This window comes from Pezoporus flaviventris, unplaced genomic scaffold (genome assembly GCF_033815535.1).
Source record: "Pezoporus flaviventris isolate CSIRO_AGI_PZ_B2104156 unplaced genomic scaffold, CSIRO_AGI_Pfla_v1 ptg000083l, whole genome shotgun sequence".
Lineage (NCBI taxonomy): Eukaryota > Metazoa > Chordata > Aves > Psittaciformes > Psittacidae > Pezoporus > Pezoporus flaviventris.
Window position 1 is genome coordinate 8,064,887 of NW_026892631.1, and position 24,293 is coordinate 8,089,179.

Genomic DNA, 24,293 nt, shown 5'->3' on the forward strand with positions numbered 1-24,293 from the left:
TTACAGCATCACACGATAAACCCAGTTCAAGTTTTAAATATTGTCTGGAAACATGTTTGACAGCTACTTAAAGAATTCAGCACATTGCTAGAGGTTATCTGCATTTCTATTGCTAGAGCTGTTTAAGGAGCAATTAATCAGGGTTTTTTTTTTCTGTTTGTGTGCTGCTAAACACCCATCATAATATGTAGTTGCATTTTCAAGATCAAGATTAGAACTATTCAAGGATACCCTATTTATCTTTCTGTCCTTGGAGACAAAGTTATCAAAAGTTATGGATGTCTGTGAATTATCAAAAGAAAAATGCCTGTAATGAAAGTTACAGAAAAGACACGTAATGAGTAAGGAAAAGTAATCTAAATTCAAGAGAATGAAACTGCATTCCATAATGAAAGATGCTGTCATATTATAGGACAATTCCTTAAGTCATCTAATGTCAATATATTCTCATTGCAACAGAGTGATCTGAATTTGTGCAGAAGTGGAAAATACTGAAGAACTGCGCAACTGTGGTGATTCATCATGTTGCTTTTTAGATGAAGACATACTTCAGAGCTTTGAGTAGAACTGATGGTTCTCTGTGCATCTTTCAGTGAGTTTTTTGGATAGGCTAATTACAAATGTAACAATTTTAAGATCTGTTCCCTTCCAAAAAAAAAAGTGTGTTTTTTTTTTACTACAAACTGCTTATTAACCTGCAAGAGATTGCTACAGTAAGAAATATTTGTTTGTTTACTTGTTCTTTTTGTATCCTACACTATTACTTGTCTACTTTTAATGGTATAGATCATTAGGAAGATTAATTACATGCATTGTTTGCACAATAGCACAGCACTGCATTTTATGGGGATATGCATTTTTGTGCACGTTTGCATCGGAGTGTGTTCCACTTAGGAGTCTGTGTACCCACTGGAGCCCAAAAAAGCTGTTAAAAGATGAGAGCAGGAAATCGGAAGATTGATAGCAAGTCCTGAGCTTTGAGTGTTTAGAAAAAGTTCTATTCTAACCAGGTGCAAAGGACAAAGAATGAGGGCAGGGTTAAATACATGCTTCAAATACAACACAAAGCACCATCTGGGAACCTTATTGCTCAATTAGAGCGACTCTTTACTAGGGCAGATTCACTGTCCGTACAAAATTAATGATTTCAGTAAAAGACATTTGATTTATGGTAATTCAAACTTCTCTTGTTTAACGAGATTTTTCTTTAAAAGCTGTTCAAAGGAACATTTTCTTAGGACAAGCAAAGATGAAAGAGTTTACTTCTATTTTATCTCATAGCATCCAAGCTCTAGCTTTTGGGGCCAAGAAGAAGTCTTTGGCCTTTTTGGAGTGAATTCCACTAATGTATTTAATTTAATTTAGTTTAATTTAATTTATACATGTAAAATTACGTATTTTTGAAGACAACTTTAACATTCCCCAGCAAGAAATTCCTGGTGGTAAGCCATACCTTCAGTAATGCTGATGATACTAACATACCAGTCTTAGCTCAAGCTGATGAAAAGCACACACATGCACTTATCTGCAGGGGGAAAACACAGTAGGTTAAGCTACAAAGATCTGTGTTTAAGATCTATTTTGCCATTACCATCAGAACTGGAGTCCTGAAGTTATTTGCGTTAGAAAAGTTTGTGTTAGTGTTTCTTCAGTGCCTCTTGATTCAGTGAAAAGGCAGCTCCTTCAGAACGCAGTTGTTATTTCTTTCCCTCTATCCTCTCTCTTGGGGAGTAGATAAACTAATCACGGGGTTGGAAGGAACCTCGGGAGATCATCTGATCCAACCCTAAGATAGGGGCACCTAAAGCAGGTTACACAGGAATGCATACAGAAGCAGAAAAGGGGCAAATGGAGGAGAAGGTCTTACTTTCATCATTACTGTAGTTGTATTTTCAGTCTTCATGACATTACATTAACTGATATTCTGGACATGTTCTAAAACATTAATAATATAGTAAGAATTCCTATATACTGTCAGTGTTCCTAAGGCAGTTGGGTTTGCTACAGGCATTGCAATGTGAAATGCTTTGGGCTGTGTCATGCAGGAGGTGCTCTGACTTGAAGATCAGCATCAGCCCATGGCCTTAAAAAGCAGGATTTTAATGAATAAACAAGCTATTTTTATGCTAACCACCTGCAAATGGCAACTGCAGTTTGATCACAGATGCTACCAGCAATGTTGCAGGTAAGTACTGAGTTGCTAAGCTTACAGAAACAATTTAAAATGTTTTTGTTTGCTAAGCAAAATAGCAAAGAAATAATTTGATCCCTACCTCTAAATAGACAATGTAAAAAGCAGAGTTTGAGCTCTATTGCCTCCTGCATTTTCTATTCGGTTAAGGAACTAGTACTGAAATTTGCCTCAGTATTAGTCTCAGTGAAACACAGATACGAAACTAAGTTAGTGTTTACTAATCTGATCTGGAAGAAACATCATTATGTGGTGATTATTTGTGCTAAAGTGCATATAGGTAACGTTTTTGTTTTATTAAAGATTCACTGTGATTTATTTCGCATGTAGTTTGAGTCTGATCCTGTACATATTAAGTAAAAGTGAGTTTTAGAATTAATTTCAGGGGTTTATGTTGGTAAACTAAAAGCTTTGCAGTTCAGTCTCAGCCACTGTTCACCTAAAATCAAGTTTTCGGCTCACAGTTCTAAACTATATTGTACACAGTTACTTCGTGTTCTAGATTTCTTATGTGGACTACTCAAGATGATGACAAGAATTACTATAGATAAGTCATTTAGTAACCAGTTTCTTTGTATAAACCACCTTACTGCTACAGCTTGGGGACGTGACAGGGACACATCCCCAACTACTAGCTTAATCTGAGTACCTGTTTTAAGTTATATGCAGAGCAGGAGATAGGTAAGTTTTATTTTAGGGAAGTATCTAAAATAAAAGAATTTCATTTCTTTCTTCCAAACATGACAACTCTATATATTATTGTGGAAGTCTAGATATTCTTCCAGAATGACCACTTGGGCAACTTGTTGACTTCCTTGTTTTGCTGACAGTATGAAAGGCATCTGGAAGGGGGTGAGAGATCGGGCTTCCTATATTTCAAGCAAGAAAGATGCTTACCCTAGTAGAAAAGTCAGCAGTCAACTGATACAAAAAGCCAACTTCCTGCACTAATAAAACTTACGTTAATGAAATCTTTCAGCACTTCTTTGCTAAACAGGATCCAATTCTGCAATATTTTACAGCAGTTCATTTCATGGGATGACAGCTATCAAGACCAATAATTTTTCTAGACATTTATGGACAGAGATGTTTTGTTGTTCTCTAATGTAATCTGATCATCTGATTTAAAACAGTACGGTGACCTGCAAAAAGCTTACTTGTCTTTGCATGTTATTGATCAGCACTATGTAACTAACGATTTTGCTTTGTTTCCCACAGCGAAAGGCCTCAGAGTTGCTGAATATCATTTACTAAGACTAAGATGAAGTGTCTTTTAAATTTCATCTCACGATTTAGAGCTGGTGATGAGAAAGAAATATGGAAGCTCCACAATTCTTGAGAACCTATAAAACACTGTGCCAGCTTTAGCATTTATCAATTTTTAACTACTGCTACAAGGCTTCAAGCAATCAATTATTTCCCAGCTCCGCGACAGACTCAGAGCTATACCAGATAAACCAGAAATCAATTTTACTGCCTTGTGGCTGGTTTCTAAATATGTTTCTCCTTACCACATTTAAGCCCAAACAAAGCTAGATTTGTTTGTTTGTTTGGGGTTTTTTTGTTAGTACAGACATGGCTGAATTTTCTTCATACTTCACTTGACGTTAAAAATTCAGAAGGGGATAAACGTTTTCTTGGTTGGGATATAGCTGCATTGTCCTTTTATTATTGCTTCCTAAAGAAACAGAGAAACAAATCTCTTTCATTTTCTGAGTCTAGCAACAAATTTGGGAACTATTTTTCACAGTGAAGTAAGTGTCTCTTGGCTCTTTTTTTATATCACCCTTCTGGAGTTCTCTACCATAAGGGAAGCATTTGATTAGCGTAAAATGTGCAGTATTCTGCTAAGGAACCATGGGAATTTCCAGTACGTTAATGAAAAACATAGTTTCCTCCAAAGGATGAGCAAAACTTTGCATGAATTTCAAAGAAAATGTTATGCTTTTTAAAGAGACTTCAATATGAAAATACAGCTTTAAGTTTTCTTGTGCCAGCCTCCTCCTGTGACTGCCTGGGTTTGACTCCACCTGACATAAGCTGAAGTGCTGGGAGCAGCACCAGGCCCGTCTCCACCAGGAATGCGAGCACTTTGACCCAGTACTTAGATAAAGCCTTGCACTGTCCAATTTGTAAAGCGGTGCTGAGGAGAACTGCCACCCAAGGTACATTATTACACTGTTCTTTTCAATACAAGGGGAGATGACAGTGTTTGACCCTGAAAGTAACTGTCACACTTAGCAAATGTGGGTGCTTTTAACGGTAGACTGAACAACTCTGCATTTAGAGGGAAGTCCATAGCCCTGAAGGGCCTTATTCCTTTTCTGTTAGCTTATCACTTCGGATGTATCATGTATCTTAGACTTATTTGCATGGAAGCGCCATGGAGATATTGTTTCTGTACGGGAAAAAAGTGTATTTATTTCTACTTTGGAAGATCTGAAGCACATATAACTTCTAAGGGTCATTATTTTTAGTCTTTTCCTGTTAAGTGGCGCAGGAAGCACCTGTGTTACTGGATATTTTTTCACTCCTGAATCACAGACCACCACAGAATGGTTAAGGTTGGTAAGGACCTCTGGTCCAACCCCCTATACAGCCAGGTGCCTAGCACCATATTGAGACAGCTTTTTGGTATCTCCAAGATGGAGGCTCCACAACATCATGGAGAAAGTTGTGCCAGTGCTCAGTCACCCTCACAGTAAAAAACATTTCCTGATGTCTTTCTGTTTGTGCCTGTTGCCTCTGGTTTTGTCACTGGATAGTACTGAAAAGAGCCTGGCTCCATCCTCTATGCACCCTTTCTCATATACATTAATAAGAAAGATCCTCTTCTGAGATCTCTGTTCTCCAGGCTGAACAGACCCAGCTCTCTCAGCCTTTCCTCATAGATGCTCCAGTTCCTTCATCATCTTAGTGGTCCGTTGTTGGACTCTCTCATGTATGTCCAAATCTCTCTTGTACTGAGGAACCCAGAACTGGACACAGCACTCCGGGTGTGGCCTCACCAGTGCCAAGTAGAGGGGAAGTATCACTTCATTTCACCTGCTGGCAGCACTCATCATGGAGCCCAAGATACAGTCAGTCTTCTTTGCAGCAGGTGCACCTTGTTGGCTCACCTTCAACTTGGCATCCACCAGCATGCCAGGTCTCTGACAAGCTGCTTTCCAGCTGGGTGGGTGGCCCCCAGCACAAAATGCTGCATGGGGTTTTTCTTTCCTTAGTGCAAGACTTTGCACTTCTTGTTGAACTCCATGAGGTTCCAGCTTGTTAACATCCCTCTGGATGGCATCAGCATGACCCTCTGGTGCAATAGCCAATCCTCCCAGTTTTGTGTCTCTGCAAGGTTGCTGAGAGTGGACTCTGGATCCTTCATCCAGACCATTAAGGAAGATGTTGAACAGGATCAGATCCAGCCTTGACCCCTGGGATCCACTGACAGTGTCAAAAGCCTTACTAAATTCCAGGTAGGTGATACCCCTTGCTCCCCTCATCTACTATACCACTCATTTCACCATTACAGGTTACACAGGAAGAGAGCCTCTGCATGTAAATGGTATAGAGAAACCTGTAAAGTAGAACATAGTCTGTCTTTCACAGCATTTTGCAAGTGCTTTTTATCAACATTAAGAAGTCAAAATTTCAGAAAGTTCACTTACATCACCCTGGTTGACACTGCTCCTTTGCCTTAAAAGTATACTAGTTTCTGTTAAATGATAGAAGCAACAAATTTCATGAAGCCTGAGAAAAGGACAGATCAGTTTTAAAGCCTGGAAAATGTAAACTGCTTCCTGTATTTTCCTTCTGAACCCCTTCTGGTTCTGACTGTCTCAACCTGGACAATGTCCAAAGGGACATTTTGACCAGTAATGAAAGCACAGGAGACCAACAGCAAGGACTATGTACAACTGTTAGAACCATTTTCACTGGAAATGAGTCACAGGTTCAAAGGAGTATTGCCCTGAACACATTTCTAATATAAACTAGGACACGTTCAACTGTTTAAGCCTGTCTTATCATGAGATTCATTGCCACTACAGAGTCATTATCTGCTCTAGCAAAGGCATAAAGCACATGTTGTTTGCCTGCAAATATTCCTACAGTACTCTGCAGTGAGAACAGTTCTGCTTTTGCCTTTTTATAAGCTGAGCCATTTGCCTATCAGCAATAATTCATTTGTATGTTCCTTCTACTCAGCTTATACATAAACAACCCGTCTCTGGTCTGTGCTGTAAAGGTATGTTTTGAGGCTTTGCCATCATATTCCAAAACAAGTTTATTTTCCTGTTTACATTTTTACCTATGAAAACTTTATTACATAACTAACATACAGAGAAGTGTAAAGACCTACTTACTTACACTTTTCCACATGTACAAAGCAGGGACTTAAAGTGCTTTCTGCAATCTGTACCATATTGGATTTCATTAACATTTAAAGTAAATACTGGTGATTTACAATTCCATACATAAAGCCTTTTTTTCCTCCAGAAACATGTATATACTATTCTATCAAATTTCACACTGTGAAAAATGAAGTCTTTTAGTACACTGAAACCTCACAGTGCCAGTGGCTACAGCTGCACTGTAGTTAGAGTGCCTTGTATCATACTGCAACCTGAAAGGGGCCACCAAGAACAGAAGCTTCAGTATAGGAAAAGCTGACTAGATCTGTGACAGCATTTTGCAACCTGGTTGTTCTCATGAAGTGACTGTGTTCATGAATACCAGACACAACTCCATAGCCTATACAAACAAATATGTCTATGTCAGATCAATAATTCTGCACAATCTTTAATTCCATAAGAATAATTTTAACTCATACGTGAAATTTATCTGAGAGTTTTATATTGCTTCTCTTTTACACAGTTGGCATGGAACACTTGTCCAAAGATTTCAGTGAAAGATACAACACTGAGGAAAAAGAAAGCTTTTTCGTCAGGGAACATTAAGGTTGGTACTGAAGCATACAAAAGGTAAGAAACACTATAGCAGAATTTGTCAATTCATTTTTAAAACCTCTCTGCTTTGTGTGTATCTATAACATATGCACAGTATGCATGGACACTGTTTTAATTACATGCTTGATACACAGACAGACTTTATAACTCGTTAAAGTTGTAAGGTAGGTATGCTTTTATTCAGCACTGAGGCGCATGGGGGATTGCTCCTCCAAAGGCATGCGCACCTCAGCCTCGTTTCCCCTTTACATTTATCCTCTAAAATTATACATATGCATGAGGTTGCACAACATGCCTATACATATTCATGTCCTACCCCTGCTTCATATTATAATGAGCTAAGAAGACCTTTGCGCTTGCACAGTGCCTCCTGGTGGTCGTGGTCGAGGGTCTCAAGATGAAGTAAGCGAGTCTTCCTCAAGCCTGAACTTCTTACCCTTAGTCATTACGCATACTCCCTGGAGGCTTGGTCATTGTCCAAAGTGCAGAGCCAATTTCAGCCGGCCTGGGCGTCCAAAGGATGGGAACCAAGTCACCGTCCTTACCTCCTAACAATAGCCACGTCCTTACATCTTGTTCTAGTGTGCATTGCGAGTACAATAAGCATCAACGGGTAGTGACGTTGTTAAGCAAGCGGCTTGATCTACCCCCTTGTACACTGCAAGTACGATAAGCATGAGCAAGCAGTAATACTTAAGCAAGCAGCTTGACCTCCCCCCCCCCCCATACATTGGTTAACCCTTTTCATTATGCTTACCTGCTATTTCTTTCATAGGACTCAAATCAACTCATGGGACAGAGTATGCTCAGTTAATGAGCAGATCCCCACCTCTAGGTTTTTATGTCCCTTATTAAATAGGTAATCCTATGCCTTCTTCACTTTACTTGATAAAAGTCCTGTTACTGAATTATGAATTTCCTCAAGGACTTTCTCTACATTAGTTGCTGTGACCAGTTCATAAATACACGTTTATTGTGCAACACCTGCATGAAGACTGCACACCAGTCACTTCACAGAAATAGCGAAGTACAAAGATACTGCATTAGTCTGGAAAATAGAGCTGACCCTACAGTCATAAAGCCTGGATTTGGGGGAAAAAAAAAATGAAATTTTATATTAAAGTGTGAAATACAGTTTTCATATTTTATTGACATGGATAAAACTGACTTGATTTTCTGTCATGAAGCCTTATTGCACCTGCAATTCAGGACCATGTGTCCATCTAGATTCACATAAAATGAGCTAGACAGCTTTGGCATGGCAAAATTGAGTTGCCTCAAGATAGGTCTAGTCATAGGATAATCCAGGTTGGAATGACCTCTCTGATCAGACCCTCCAGCTCAGAGCAGGGTCAGCTCTGTCATCAGACCATGTTGCTTAGGGCTTTATCCAGCTGTGGCTTGAAAACCACCATGGATAGAAACGGCATTTCTCTGAGCAACCCTGATTGTCTTCAGGATGAAAAAGGTTTTTTCCTTAGATCTGGTCTGAACCTCTCCTGTTTAGATTTACGCACATTGTTTCTTGTCATCTCTCAATACCACAAGAAGACTAGCTCCACCTCGCCACAGGTGCTAGGGGCTGTTGCTGAGGCCCCAAGATGCCTCTTCCCCAACTTGAACAGTCCGTGGTCCTGAGCAAAGCCTGTCCTCCCAGGGCCCTGCCACCTTGGTGGCTTTCCCTGCACTATCTATCTCCAAGCCATGAAACTAAATGCTTTTTTCCTGTACTGGGGAGAGGTGGGTGGGGAGGGCACACTTGACCAAATAGTCTAAATGCAGTCTGTTGAATGCTAAGTGGAGGGCAATAATAGCTTCTTTCACTCTAGTAAACTCCCTCCCTCATCATTCCTAGTTAAAAGCTCTCCTTAGCCAGTTGGCTAGCCTCTTGGCAAGGATGCTTTCACCTCCATTGTTAGGTGGATACTACACATCCCTATCAGTCCCTGATACTTGAAAATGTCCCTTGATCCTGAAAGTAAATTCCTGTCAAAAATACCAGTAATGAAGCCATTTGGTGACCCAGAGGATCTGTCTGCTCCCAAGCCTTATCAGCAGGACCAAGGAGAAAACATCCATGGCTTTCATCCTCACCCCCAGAGCTGCAGTCACTCCTGATGTGTTCCAGGTCTCTTTGAAATGTCTGGATTAGGTACTGCTTATTTTTAGGCACCTAAATCCTGCTTTTGGTGATCCCACACAAAAAACACTGAGTGATTTGATGAGGATCCTATAGGAACATTGCACAGAGGTACAGCCAACAATCCTGGGCTAACATCATATTATATTAATATCCTTGTATGAAAGTCTGGTGTATTTACTTCATGGGACCAACAACAATGTAAAAAAGTTCTTGGAAAAAATACACTGCTTTGTTTCAACCCCAGATAAAGACCATCCTCTCTGAACAACACAGATGAGGTGAGGAAAAGAAGACAGTAACATAAATCCTATTAAGACTATTATATATTACGTTAATGTGCTTATATTTAACAGCTTTTTAATGTTTAATTTCTTCAGTTTTTACAAAGCTGAATTTCCATTATATTCATTTCCATATGGTTTATGAGCAACCTGGAACCTCAACAATCTCCTCACAGAATTCTGCTCGTTTTCTGACAGTATTAAAAATATTGATTTCTGCAATTCAGAATTTTGCTAGAAATACCTAGAAAAAAGATGGCCAGTAATGAGAAGTAACATGCTTTAATTGTTATTCCCTATCATCTCTGTCCTAAACAGGGAGACTGAGACTGAAGCTCTTTGGAAGCTCCAAAGTTGAGCTGGCTATTGTTGACATTGAAGAAGAGCAGCTTTTTTGAGAGCTGCTGTAATACTTTTAGGACACTGAAAAAACAAGACAACCACAACGAAGGAAGTTTGTTTTCCAAGGAGGAGAGAGGCATTGGCCTAAAGCCTAAGGGTAAGGATGGTATTGTAATTTCACATTTTATCTGGGAGGTCTACATCAGGCTACTTTTGTACTGATCAGTAAATAATTTTACCTGACAAGGATACAATTGGTTCTGTACTGCATCAACAGTGTCTGGTCAGTGAAGAGAAAAAAGCATAAAAAAGTGGATTTTTCCGGTAGGGGCAGACTCAGCCTTACCTGTGTATTATAATATCCTGTATGCAGGCGATGAAAGGCAGGGGAGAATGCAGTTGACGTATGGAGGAAATGAAATTCGCCTTGGGAGTTTTCCCTGAAAAAAGGACAATGGCAAGATCAAAATATAAACTTGAAGAACTGACAGCTCCAATAATGGATCCAAATTTGAAATCACAGAAGCACAGAATAGTTTGGGTTGGAAGTTTGGGACTTTCAAAGCTCATCTAGTCCAACACCCCACAATGAGCAGGGACATCTTAAACTAGATCAGACTGCTCAGAACCACATCCAGCCTGGCCTTGAACGTCTCCAGGGATGGTGCATCCACCACCAATCTGGGCAACCTGTGCCAGTGTTTTACCAACCTCATTGTAAAAAAACTCCCTCACATCTAGCCTGAATCTCCCCTCTTTTAGCTTAAAGCTATCACCCCTTTTCCTGTCACAACAGGCCCTGCTAAAAAATCTCTCCCCATCTTTCTTATAGAAAGAACCCTTTTAAGTCCTGAAATGCAATCAGGTCTCCCCAAAGTTTTCTCTTCTCCAAGCTGAACAACCCCAACTGTCTCAGGCTTTCCTCAGCTTTTCTATCCCTCTGATCATTTTGGTAGCTCTGAACATATTAACTCCATTTCACATGACATCCCTCTAATTCAGGTCAAGTTTTTGTTAGCCTTCTATAGATTCGTTTTGAGTCAGCTTGACACTGTGTCCAGCATGTCTGAGGAATTCTCCTCCTTGGAAAGTTAAGTGGTCAGATGCACCCTTCTTGATGACCTTACTTAGCTGTGTGGTATCATGTACCACATCACCAGGAGACTGTCCTTCCAACACATGACAATGAGACCAACCTAAGATACTGTCTAAAAATAGAACAGAGGTGGGCAGAAGCAGAGAGACAGTGGATATACCACATTACTTTGAGCTGACTTGTAGTAAAGTGCTCTGAGTTCACACCAGTGACAAATGTTTGGAATTTGATTATGTATGTAATTACTTTGATAGGAGGAATGTAAAGAAACCATCTTTCTTGGAAAAAAAATAAGGAATGTACATTCTTAACTGGTTATAGGTACTGTGCCAACAAGCCTACCCAGACTTACTATTGCTATCATGCAAGAGGTCTTGAAAGGACAGTGTATCTATTTTGAGTTCTTATGCCTACTCTTAACTCTTCTGCCATTCTACAGCTCAAAAAGGCACAAGTGTTTGTTTTTCTAATTACCAATTCATTTTTCTTCCATGAGTCAATGAAGCAAAAAGCCTTCCACCATCAATCCCCACATTCTCAAGTGATATCTTGCCCAGCCCTTGTAGCACAGGGGCTTTTCTGACTGAGCTGTGCTGATCATCACCAGTGCATGCCCTTGATTCATGACAGTGATATCATGGCAGTGACTAAAGATACCACATTGTGGAGGCTTGTGGGGTTGAAAAATATATTCATTTTCTGAAACAAACTTCAAAGAAACTTCCAAAATTCAGATATATCAATTTTATTTATAGTGGTTTTGGGGGGTTTGTGGAAACTAAACTGTTTGCCTGACTAGATTTGTATGAGCCTTTTCTGCTCCATGCGCTAAAACATACCCTCAAGTCAAGAAGTATCTGTATTCTTTGATTGCTTTTAATCTCAGTTTTCAAAGAACCATTGAAAAGATGCTTTTCTTCAGCCTATAGCATTTATAAGAGTCAGTGGCTAAACTAAAAGTGAGGTTTTGTCACACTGATCAGTTAAACTGTCAGTGAATTAAAGCACTTGAAAAAAGGGGAAAAAAACCCCAACAGTGTGAGAAAAAAAAAAACCATGCTGTTTTGATAGAGAAAGCAAAACGATCCCACAGTATCAACATCCCAGTAAGATAGCACCTTATCTACAGCAGTCCATCCCATAATATTAAAGCTTACAAAACAGTTTGAGCTCGGTCAGTTCTTTGAACAGTAAGACAGTTTAAACAGTAAGAAGTTTAGCAATAAAACGGATGGAAAAATCACAATGTCATGAAAGCTGCATATTCTGAATTTAAGTTTTTGGGTTTTAAACAGAATAGAAACAGGCAAACCGTAGAAAATTGTGTTCTTTACCCATAAAAGAATTGCAACAATATTGTGCACAGTGACACTGGTGCAGTGATACTGCATGGATGAAATCCTCAGGTGCTTTCTCCTGTTGAAACAACCACCATGTTCTGTGAACAGAAAGACCTAACCAGGACAGCTAAGGCATCCTGGTTTCCTGGTAGCTATAAAAGACCTGAGCCTATCCTCCATATGGAACTTTTACAGCAAAACTGGGCTCCACACCTACAAAGTAAAGGAGGGGGCATGTTAATCTGGTGAATCTCTGCAAGTTTCACTCTTAATGGTCAGAAAATTTGGCTTATTGGTGCAGATGACTTTTACTTGTGCATCCTGCCCACAGATGCACAAAACAAACTTTTCTCACTCTTGGTCCCTGATCAGAATTTGTTAGTCCTTTCTAACATATTCCTTGAACCTGAATTTTTGTAACGGTACCACAGTTAAAACTTCCTGAAAGCATGGTAGTTTCATATAAAATTTAATGAACAAAGTAAGGCCGATTCGTACCAACACTCAATACTTGCGCAAACCCCCTGAAAAAAACCCTCCCCACACACAAAACCCAGAAAATTCACTGATCGGTCCTACAGTGTTAGGAATTAACATGTTGACAAAGTAGATCACTTAAACTGGCTTCTTCCAGCTCAAAGATTTTCTTTTTTCCCGAGTGGTTGAAGAGAAGAGATTCAGAGCAGCCCTGTAAAGGACTTTGGGGTGTTGGTTGAGAAAATGAACATGAGCTGGCAGTGTGTGCTTGCAGCCCAGAAAGCCAACTGCATCCTGGGCTGCATCAAAAGGAGCGTGACCAGTAGGTCGAAGGAGGTGCTCCTGCCCCTCTACACTGCTCTCGTGAGACCTCACCTGGAGTATTGTGTGCAGTTCTGGTGTCCTCAACATAAAAAGGACATGGAACTGTTGGAACAAGTCCAGAGAAAGGCCCTGAGGATGATCAGGGGACAGGAGCACCTCCCGTATGAAGATAGGCTGAGAAAGTTGGGGCTGTTCAGCCTGGAGAAGAGAAGGCTGCGTGGAGACCTCAGAGCAGCCTTCCAGTATCTGAAGGGGGCCTACAGGGATGCTGGGGAGGGACTCTTCATTAGGGACTGTAGTGACAGGACAAGGGGTAACGGGTTCAAACTTAAACAGGGGAAGTTTAGCTTGGATATAAGGAGGAAGTTCTTTACTGTAAGGGTGGTGAGGCACTGTCATGGGGTGCCCAGGGAAGTTGTGAATGCTCCCTCCATGGTGGTGTTCAAGGCCAGGCTGGACAGAGCCTTGGGTGGCATGGTTTAGTGGGAGGTGTCCCTGACCATGGCAGGGGGGTTGGAACTAGATGATCTTAAGGTCCTTTCCAACCCTAACTATTCTATGATTTTATGAGTCTCTTCCAAAGACTCACTAAATGCACCTTCACTAGGCATTTGTTAAGGAACATATCTGCCTTTCAAAGAACATTTAAATTCTTGGGAAGATTTCATGGATGTACCTTGCCCCCACCATACTACTATTTCAAAAGTATCCAACCACCTGCCTGTGGGACAGATGCATATGATTACAGCACTTCAGTTCTTTCTTCTTCCCTTTCTCATCAATAACTTCATCCAAGCACCTCCTCCCAAGAGGTCAGCAAAGTCTCCTTTACACGTTGGTTATATAGGTGCTCTACTGTAAAACAGATGCAAGAATCACAGAAAACACAAAAACCTGAAAAAAAGTTTGATACTCATGTTGTAAGGACCAACATGAACCCTGCATGGCTCAAGAGCTAATGGCAAGCTGGAGGGGGTGGTTCTTCCGTAACAGCTCACAGCACTGGCACGAATGATACTTGAACTTCCTTTTAAAATACATTGTTATTTTAAAATATACTTTAGAAAGGCTATTAAAGAAGCAGCACTGAGGGCCAAAAACGTATGGCTGTGTAGAGAGGGCCTTAATAAATCTAATCCTGTTAGATTTCCAAAGGCAAATTTAGAGATGATAGGTTTTGTCACTCAGAAAGAGTCTGCCATTTACAAAAGAACCAGCAACTTGAAATCTATCTCAGTTAAACAGTTTGTAAAGAGAAATCACACATACTGGCAACCACTGAAAGAAAATACTGAAGGGAAAGAGTATCCTCTACCTCCAAACTCTTTTAATAGGGACAAGATGTTTGTCTGAAGCCTAAATACCACATAAACACAAGGATCTGTGTTCAATACAGAAATAACTGGACAATATGCTATGCTACAAGAAGGAGACAAGACAGCCTGATTTCTTAGATTACGTGCTTAGTTCCCATTTGTCTTTGTTAAAGAAGATAGGGTTAATGTCACTGGCGTAAGTGACTACTCACCTGCCTGCTGCATTCAGCTAATGTGGAGTACTTTTAAAGACATGATTTTGTGGAATGTTTTAGTCCGATAAAACAAATGAGAAAAGGACTAAACTCACAAACCAAGTGAAAAAGGCAGGATAAAGCCCAGTGGTTAGAGAAGACCTAAGAGGGAAACTTCAACAGTACCATTTTACTTATCAGTATATTCAGAGACTCCAGTGACATAGAAAATCCTTAGCTAGTCAGGCAGAGTATTTTAATGCTTACCTTCCTATAAATGTCAATAGATCAATCCATTCTTTAAAATGATCTAGCATTAAATAGTAAAGCAGCTACACAAACTGGAGAATTATCACGGCCTAAGGACACCAAACAAATGGACAAAATGGCCACACGTAATTGTATTAATCCATCTTCATTTTGCCTGTTTCTCCTGATTTTTGTTACTTATTATTGATTCTGACTAAACTGCCTACTCAGTTTTCAAAACATCACTGTGGTCTCAGTCATGTTCCCATGCCTCCCCCCTCCCCTGGCCCCAAGAAACCTTTGGAGATCCCAAAGTGAAGGCGACCACCCAGTTTGGCATGGTGCAGAACAACAGGGGAGGTCTTCTCAAAAGAGACCCAGTGCTAGCAGAGCCAAGGGGCTGCAGGTTAGACCACATATTACTGGCACTGCTACTTCTAGAAGCTTATTCAATGTCCGTCACTGGGCATGGCGCTGGTGTCCAGCTAAACAGTTTTATTGGGGTTTATTCCTAATTTCTTTTAAAGGGGTAAACCTTTGCCAGTCCTCACATTATGTTTATTTGAGTTGCTTCTAATCAACAAATACTGAAAATGTGCACAATTAAAACCCATGTCAGAGAGGAAATGGGAGTGTTTTGACAACATTCACCTTTACATCAGCAGGCACAACTTAGACCAAATAACCACTAAGAACTGAGGGTGAATCCTATTTCAAGTCTTAACCATTTTTCTAATACAGATTTATGACCAGGAGAGAAGGTGACAGCCAAGGGCAACAGAAACCCTTTAGTGTTTTTGGTGTGACTCTGTTTCTGTAGAGCTGTATCACAGTAGAGTCAGGACCCCACAAACTCCTTTCTGTGCTGTGAGCTGCTTGTAAGATCATTTGTAAAATGAGGCTAATACACATTTCAAAATAAAAAGAAAGCTTACAAATATCAAGTCTAGTTCAGATTAGGAAAGCCTTTTTATAGTTATTTTGCAATTCAGTTGTTTCCATCTATGGCTTAGCTATGAGTTACTTCATCCCCCACATTGTTCCACTGGTTGCAGCTGTGATAGGAATGGGAGTTTTAATGACATAAAGACTTAGCAGAGAGAAGGATGGCAGATGAAAATGGTATTTGTGAGTTACATTCACCAGTCCTTATGAATCAGTAAAATACTGCTGTCTTAGAGATTTCAACAGTTCCAGAAAATATCTAGTTAAAGTCTAGGAAAATCCCTTCAACAGTCATACTCACACTATGGTTCTATATCCATTTTCCTCAGAGGGCTATATTTTGGGCCTAACTTAATCAGCTGTGATATTTAAACAAAAGACACTGGGGTAAAGCTGAGAGTTTTTTCACAGTGCCTATCTGCTAAGTGAACAAAAGAAAACTCAAGTTAAAATCAATGATGCTTCCTACTGTCCTAAAAGATACCATGCAGGCAATAAACTACTCTGTAAAATGGTACTAAAACGTCAACTGAATGTGGGGCTCTGATGGCTTTCAGTCTTCGTCATATATATCACACATCTTTGGAGGTAACAAAGCAGAACTAAGGTCCTGAAATACAGCATTAAAAATGCCCCTGTCCTCTGCAGATACCATCCTTGGAGACAAAGACAAGAAGTGAATCTGGAGTTGACATTAAGCTAATTATACTCAAGGCTGCATCTAACTCACAACCCACTTCACGTGTACTGGAGATTGCTGGTGGGGACTGGAAAGTAAGAAGGGTTTTTTATTGAAAATCTTAAGACAAAGAGGTGGAGACAGAATGCAAGGAACACTATGTTGGAAGCGTATGACATGGGCACACATGTATCAAGTAACTGTTTAACATTAGTCTGTAACTCCTAGGGACAGGCTGGTGAGACCCAGTGCAGTGCTACAGAAGTCAGTATAGCAATGACCAGTTGCATAAACTAAAGATATATTGTCTCAAAGGAAAAAGGCAGAGGTTGTGGCACGTGCAGAGGTTTGATCCTCTCCCATACCCAGGAAATCAAGCCCGTTTTGCCCTCTTTTTACACTGGACAGAGTCAAAAAGAAGTTTAATGGAAGCTGAAACATAAGACGGTATCACTAGTACTTCCTATGGTATGTAAAGAGCCCTTCAACTAACAACAAAGCCAGGAATTTTCTGAGACTACAAATTTTCAGTTAGTAGATGCCCTTTTTGTCCTTTTTCTATAGACTGTAGGTGCAACAGAGGTTGCATTTCTGCTTCTACTTGCTATAGCACTATGTTTAGCACCTGACATGAAGAGGCAGTGAGCACCACCTGAAACACAGGAGGGTCTATCTGATCACAAACGCTTTTTTCACTTTGAGAATGACTGAGCACTGGCACAGATTGCCTGAGAAGTTGTGGAGTCTCCTTCCGCAAGTGTCTTGACTGACACTTTCTTCCATCAGCCCTGCATTTCCTCTTGTTGTGGTGCATCAGGTGCACTTGACTTGGAGGGCTGCTTCACACAGTTGAATTCCTCATGCTTTTTGCATGCACTTGATGAAGAAATAGCAGGGCTGGAGGACTATCAGGATGCCTAAACCCTGACCCGTGTGGTTCTCTTCACTTGCTAAGGTTAGTGATGCAGGAGAAAAAAAGAGTGAAACCCTTCAGAAATGGACTGCAAAATAACACTAACATTCCAAATAAAGCAGAATTCTGTTTTTCACCTGCCTGTTTCTAGCCACAGAACAGATCTGGGTGCAGGATGTACTCTGCTTTTTTTTATCTGATCTGCCAAGCCGGTGTTTCATTTGTGGATGAAGTACTTTATGTGAAGATAGTGCTGGGCCATGAACAGCCAGCACTCGTTTCTGTTCTGAGTTGAAAATGAGCAGTCTGCTGGAAATTTCAAATCGGGAGGCACGCAGAATATGTAAGATTTGATGGAATGAAAGAGCACAAACATGCAATATAAACAAGTTTCATACAAGCATACGTATTCTGATGTGAAATCGTGAGATGTAACTGTCACTTAGTATGTCTTACAAAAACCACCCTTCAGTGAAAAGCTTGGTGGAACTGTTTAGCAAGCAGATTAGTGTGGCTACCTTTCTTTTCACTCAACTGCACTTCAGATCATTATGTAAATATCTAAAAATGCCACAGCAGAAGTCACGTCACTTACTGCCAAATGCATAGTGAACACTGAAAGAACCATGTCTTCCTTTTCAAACCGAAATAAACTCTTAGTATGTGCCTCTCCTGCCGAGATGACTTTTGGAATTTTATATAGACAGTAGGGTGAATTCCAGCATATTTGTCATATGTAATTATGGCTTTTCCCTGGAACTGAACCGAAGAAGAACTGATTATTATTTCAACATCAACCATCTTGACAATTACAAATATTTGTTTCATTGGGGAAGTGGATGCATCATGTCCTATTTATACATAGCTTCACACTACTGGAAATACAAGCTGTTCGCATTCTCTGTAGATTTCTTGTTTACTCCTCCTGTATGAACATTTTACTAATTAAAAAAGAGAAGACTCCCAGATGTAATGTACATTTGTACATTAATCACAAGTAAAGTCAGGGAGTGTGGCTACTAGTTTCTCAACTGTGAAACCACTGCAGTGAAGTTTCCGTGACTTCAGTAATAATTATGTTCCTGGAAAATTGAGAAATAGTGTCTTCCTGAACTAAGGCATGAAAATGGAAAAATTAAGTCACTCAAAGAACTTTAGCTCTAGCTAGGAGAAGTAATATTAAAATTCCAAGTGAGAAAAAAAAGGGTCCTTACCATTATTATCTGAAATTGCAAACAAAATGTATGGTGTTCTAAAAAGCACTGCATTCGTGTTATATATAAAGGCAAGGATAAATTTCTTAAGCGCTTAAGAAATACATTCCCATTAGGTTACAATATATTTTCCTAGCTTTTTATAATGTTTGGCTTGAGAATAATGAAAGCTTCCCATAATGCATGTGTCTTATCATAATGGCACTGCACAAGACAGCTGCCATTTGTGTTTCATGTTTGCCTGTATGAAAACACTCACATTACGTGAGTTATCCTTTTAACTTAATCAGTGGAAATTTTATTTTCCAACTTCTGAACGTTCTGCTAGCTGACCTTTGGCTTGCCCAAATTCACCTTATTTATGAAGCAATACACAGCGTACAAACCTTTGTATTGATGGAAGATCAGATTGCCCTTCTCAGCCATATTCCTCTTTAGCAACGGGCACACACAGCTTACCCAAATCTAGTGCAGAGCTGAATTTTAAGCATATTTCTTCTTTTGGGAAGGTGAAAAAAGTAAGACTTACTTTAAGAAGTTTTCATTTTGCAGCAGTCATGCATGGACTGTAACTCAAGCTCTTGTAGAATTGCTGCATTCTGGTTTCTTACTCCAGCTCCCTCCTCACGGATCTCCTAGGCTGGTATAGACAAAGAAAACCAGGCCATTTGTAATTAATTTTGATCTTTCAGATTATTTGAATGTTCTTTAGAACTGTGAAATACAGTGGATTACAGTTAGAGTTTTGCTATGGCAAAGGCAAGTCTGTATTTGTCAATTGAGCAACAAAAAGAAAGCTAACGTGCCCCATTCAGAGCTCCATTCAAAACCAAGTCATGTAATACAGGATGCTTTTAGTATACAAATGTAACAATTATTTGTAAGTGCTGAGTGAAAAGGAAATAACAGAGTATTTATGTATTCAGCTGTGAATACTACACAGACTTTTAGTATTTCTAATAGATGCAATATTTTACTTCTAACATGTAATACTGAACAGCTTTACTTACTATGTATAAAACTATTCAGGATTGATAAAATTTCTTTTCTTTCAAAAGATCCCTTTGAGGCAACTTTAATGAGACACTTGTTGGTGCTATCATGTGGAAGTATTCCCAAAATACACACAACATGCAAAAAACCAAAACAGGATATTTTAAATTCTGTTTAGCAGTTAAACGATTTAAACTCAGAATATCTGTCTTGAGCTGCTTTGTCCAACCCTCCTCCCTTTCCCTGCCTGCTTCATCACACCATTTGGTAGACAGAAACAAAGAGAACATCTACCATCAAATGTGTGATACTTCAGGCACATCACAGATGAATCATGAACTCTACACCAGTTTCAGTCTCCACACTAATGCACGCTACGTCCTATACCTCTTTATCCAATTTTTACCTCTTCTTTTATACTAGGGCTCCATCAGATCTGAGCTAGGGAATGGGAAAATTGGCTGGATTTGCTTCACCTTACCCACCCACACAGACAAGCTGGACCATCCATATGCATACTGCTACATATGGTGTAAGATAAGCAGCTACGCTTAAGGCATGTGAATCTAGCATTTTGCTGTCTTTCATCAGATCAAGAGAAAAGGTCACAGCCAGATCTAGTTAGAACTTGAATTTCAGTTTTTTCATGCTGCCCACAGGTATAAGACAACTGGATGGATTCTGCGTACTTTTTTTACCATTTTTTTTTAATTTGTTTTTATCTCAAAATTCACTGTTAGGGGAGGAGAAAAAATATTCAAAATTATTCAGCTCAATTAAACAACTGAATATATGAAGTCACATGAAGCTACTCTTACCAGTTGCCAAAAGAAATCACTGGCCAAAATGGTCACCAAAATCAACACAGTCTTGTTACAAATTAATTTAACTTCATAAACTTCTGGGGAATGAATCATAGAATCTCAGGCTGGCTTGGGTTGGAAAGTACTGTAAAGCTCATGAGGGGACGCCTTCCACTAGTCAAGGTTGCTCCAAGCCCTGTGCAAACTGGCCTTGAACACTGCCAGGGATGGGGCAGCCACAGCTTCTCTGGGCAACCCATTCCAGTGCCTCACCACCCTCACAGGGAAGAAATTCTTCCCTATTTCTAACCTGAATCTCCCCTGTTTAAGTTTTAACCCATTACCCCTTGTCCTATGATGAAGAGAACCCAGAGGCAAAGCCCAGTTAAATATCTGTTATCACAGAATGAGACTTATGCCAAACAAGTGGAAATCTCTATTCAAGATAGAAGTAATTAGAGTACCTCCACAGTGACATCCAGTGTCTAACTTCTTGCCATTGAGTTGGCACCAGTACTGAACTCTGCTGAAGTCCTTATAGTGTGCGTTCAGCATTCAGGTATACTTCACACTTGCCTGGGGGATCATCTGACCTCCTTCTGCCTCTGCACTTACTAAAATACAGGTTAAAGAAGTTAAATAAAAAAGGTATGCCAGGAAGAGTGGGACTGTTGCTCTCAGAGTGGCTGTTTTAGAGGTTTCTGCCCTTCTGTGGTTACTCAAAGATAGCATTACAATGGGTGGCTGAGAAGGAAATGGTTTGGTTTAGTTGACCTCAAGTTTAAACCCAGAAATTCATCAGGGCTTTATTATCTTTGGACCAGGCAGAGGGGTATACAACGTATATTGTCAATGGGAACAAAACAGTTTGGTGAGAAATTTAAAATCAGCCCAAACTGCCAAAGGAGCATCAATACACCAGAGCTGAGGAAATGGAGTAGGGGGGAAATAGGAGCAGGTCCAGGGACACGGAGTGATCTGTTATTCTAATTGTTCTGTTTATTATTCTGTAAACACTCCATCAAATGTTCTCCATGGTTATCAAGCATATGTTTTGAATGCATTATGTGAAACAATTAGAAGCACATGCTTCTTTTTCTGTTCACAGAAAAATGCCAATATTAATCTTATTCTTGCAGCCTTGCCAGAGCTCTTCTTTGGATAAACACTCCCCATACAGCTGTATTGGACCCCAATCCATTTAACCTCTTGCTATTAAGTTCCCCTTTGCTTTTGCAGGTTGTAAGACTGGCACTTCTTCTGTTCCTTCAATAATGACCTGGTATAGAAAACACAGTCTTCCAGAGAACCACGATCATATCATAGCTTGCTCCAAGTACAAATATGTCAGCCACTTTTTTTTCCCCAAGATTTTGAAATTTGTTGTTGCTGGTAATGAACATGGTAAAAAGAAGTGTTCACAGTTTTCATAGAGGAGATGAAGTCCTGCTTCCCTTTGCCGGTATCAAACCGAGTGATTTAGGGGAGAAAATGTCGAAGTAGATTTAAACTGTTCTCCTTACTTCTGTAACAGCCAGTCTTTTGCCAGTCTACTGGCAATGTTTGTATTATCAAACAAATATCTCAATAGTATAATCATTAATGTAGTAAATATTTAGGTAAATGTATTAAATACTTATATTATTAAATAAATGTGAGAATATATTACCCATAGGTCAGCAACAAAAACACTTCTCAATATAAAAAAAAGAGTGGTAAAAGCACAATCCAAAGGCAAATCTGAAGCAGTATTCTGAACTTTGAGGTCCTTACCTTTGTCATGAATTTTCTACAAACAATGTCTTTGCACAAAAAGAAAAATAAATACTGTGCTAATATGTGTATTATTTAAAGTGCAACATTTTTGGTAATGCAACGTTAGAAAATATTAATGAACCTTTTGTTTCTAAATTAGTTCCTCCAAAGCATATTTTTACTGAAGAGTGTGATGTTTCTGGTTTCAGAATTGTTGGAGGAGTTCAGTGACGTGGTCAGTCCTACTTTTATGATTATATCAAACAAGGATTGTTAACAAAACTCAAAGGTAAATATCATTTTTGAAATAATACTGATTTTGGTATTAGTTTCCTTTTCCCTTTAACTTTTACACAATATTATTTTTTTAGTATAGTTTGGCAAACCTTCAGTAAAATCTACGCTACTTAAGACTATGCCTTAAAGAAATCATCAAGAATTATGGGGAAATAGACTTCTTGAATGAAGAAATAGGTTATGATATTGAAGCAGGACAACAGCAGATGTCCCAGTTTTTGAGACAACAGGAGATGATTTAAAAATTCATCTCTTCCACACATGATATTGTGACAGACCAAGAAAGGTTTGACACAAAGAGGACACAAGGAAAAATCCCTTCAACCAACAGCATGCATATCCATATAATTCATTTGTTTATTTTTCCCTCCTTTCTCTTGTGAGGACATAAAACTCCACTACAACGACCACACTGGATGGAAGCTAACCCAGGTACATGCATGGGAGCCCAGCTGATGCTTTTATACAAGGCTCGGGCAGCCTGGTCCTGGTCTCTCTTCCAGGCATTTGCACACATCTCATTCCCAGCAGTGCTTGAGGTTCTCACCTTAATATGGTGACTTTACAACCCAGCGTGAAAACAAACACCATAAAATCAAATAAACTGATTTGCAGTATTCATTAGTAGGGAAAACAGTTACAGAGGAAATGAAATATATGGTTTCTAGGGTTTTGCTGGCATTTCTCCATGTTAAATGCTCATTCCAACACTGATATGGGAAACAGTTTACTGACACCTACACTGTATGATCCACATAACTCAACTAATAGCTATTCTGTTTGCAGAAGTAATCCTAAATAGACAAAAACTTTTAAATTTTTCGCACTGAAGACAATGTCACCGTTAAATACAAGCTTTTATTTCAGATGGAACTATTCTATGATTCCATGTATCCTGCAGCATTTTGCAGGACAACACTATATGGTATTACAAGGAACCGTATTTTTCCTTTAATTCACATTGTACTTTACACTGATGTCAACATCACAAAGTTGCCTCTTCTAAGACAAAAGGTCATTTCCCTGGTACACTGACCACTGGCTGAATAAACTCTCTGCATATCCTCTCACATCACTATACTGAAATTCTGCTTCTTTAGATCAATCAAACCCATATGAAAACATACTGGTGACAGGATTTGTTTCTGAAAAGGTCCAGAAAGGGTACTGCAATTGCAGGGCTCATCCTCCACTGGCAAACACTCAACTATCCACACTACTGATGTCAAAACTCATCTCAACAGAAGAAAAGTGTGCACACACTGGTCTGAATACTTTTGTGGGCATTAATCTGGAGCTTCTGCTTCAAGAATTATCAGAGATTTTTTTACCATTTAGTTTGTCACAATGCAATAATAAAGACAGACCAAGAGATCAGGTAATTAGAGTATTATAGTGATAAAAGCACTACAAATAATTTACTATTCCCCATTTCTGACGCCATATCACTTGTTTACAATAAAGGAAAAAGGAGCAAAAGTAAAAATTGCCCTTGCCACCCAGTGGCAGTGAGCTTAACACAAGCAGCTACATCAGCCGGTATGACCTACTCACAGAAAAGCAGTGAAAAGGGCATCCAAATGCAGTATAAACTATCTGCTAACCCACCATTTCTCTGAAGTCTTAAAAGAAAGCCTTACCAACTTTTCTGGTTTTTGTTGTTTGTCGTTGTTGCAGAGAGAATGGAACCCATGACAACACTGAATTGTGAATATGCCAGCCATGTAGCAGAATATTGTGGAAGCTGCCCAATATATCATACACAACGCACTGCAAGAGTTAA

The 24,293-nt window shown here is 39.5% G+C and overlaps 2 long non-coding RNA genes across 2 annotated transcripts in view; one reads left to right on the forward strand and one right to left on the reverse strand.

Moving 5' to 3' along the window:
• On the forward strand, nucleotides 1-17,416 carry LOC133280508 (uncharacterized). Its single transcript, XR_009747193.1, has 4 exons — nucleotides 1-592; nucleotides 7,058-7,141; nucleotides 9,892-10,072; nucleotides 16,505-17,416. It is a non-coding gene; the product is annotated as an uncharacterized LOC133280508 (long non-coding RNA).
• Nucleotides 15,259-24,293, reverse strand: part of LOC133280507 (uncharacterized) — an 18,377-nt gene continuing 9,342 nt past the window's right edge. Inside the window, exons 3-4 of the long non-coding RNA XR_009747192.1 lie at nucleotides 15,719-19,302; nucleotides 15,259-15,643 (exon numbers count right to left, since the gene is read on the reverse strand). This is a non-coding gene — a long non-coding RNA (uncharacterized LOC133280507). The remainder of the gene's footprint in view (nucleotides 15,644-15,718; nucleotides 19,303-24,293) is intronic.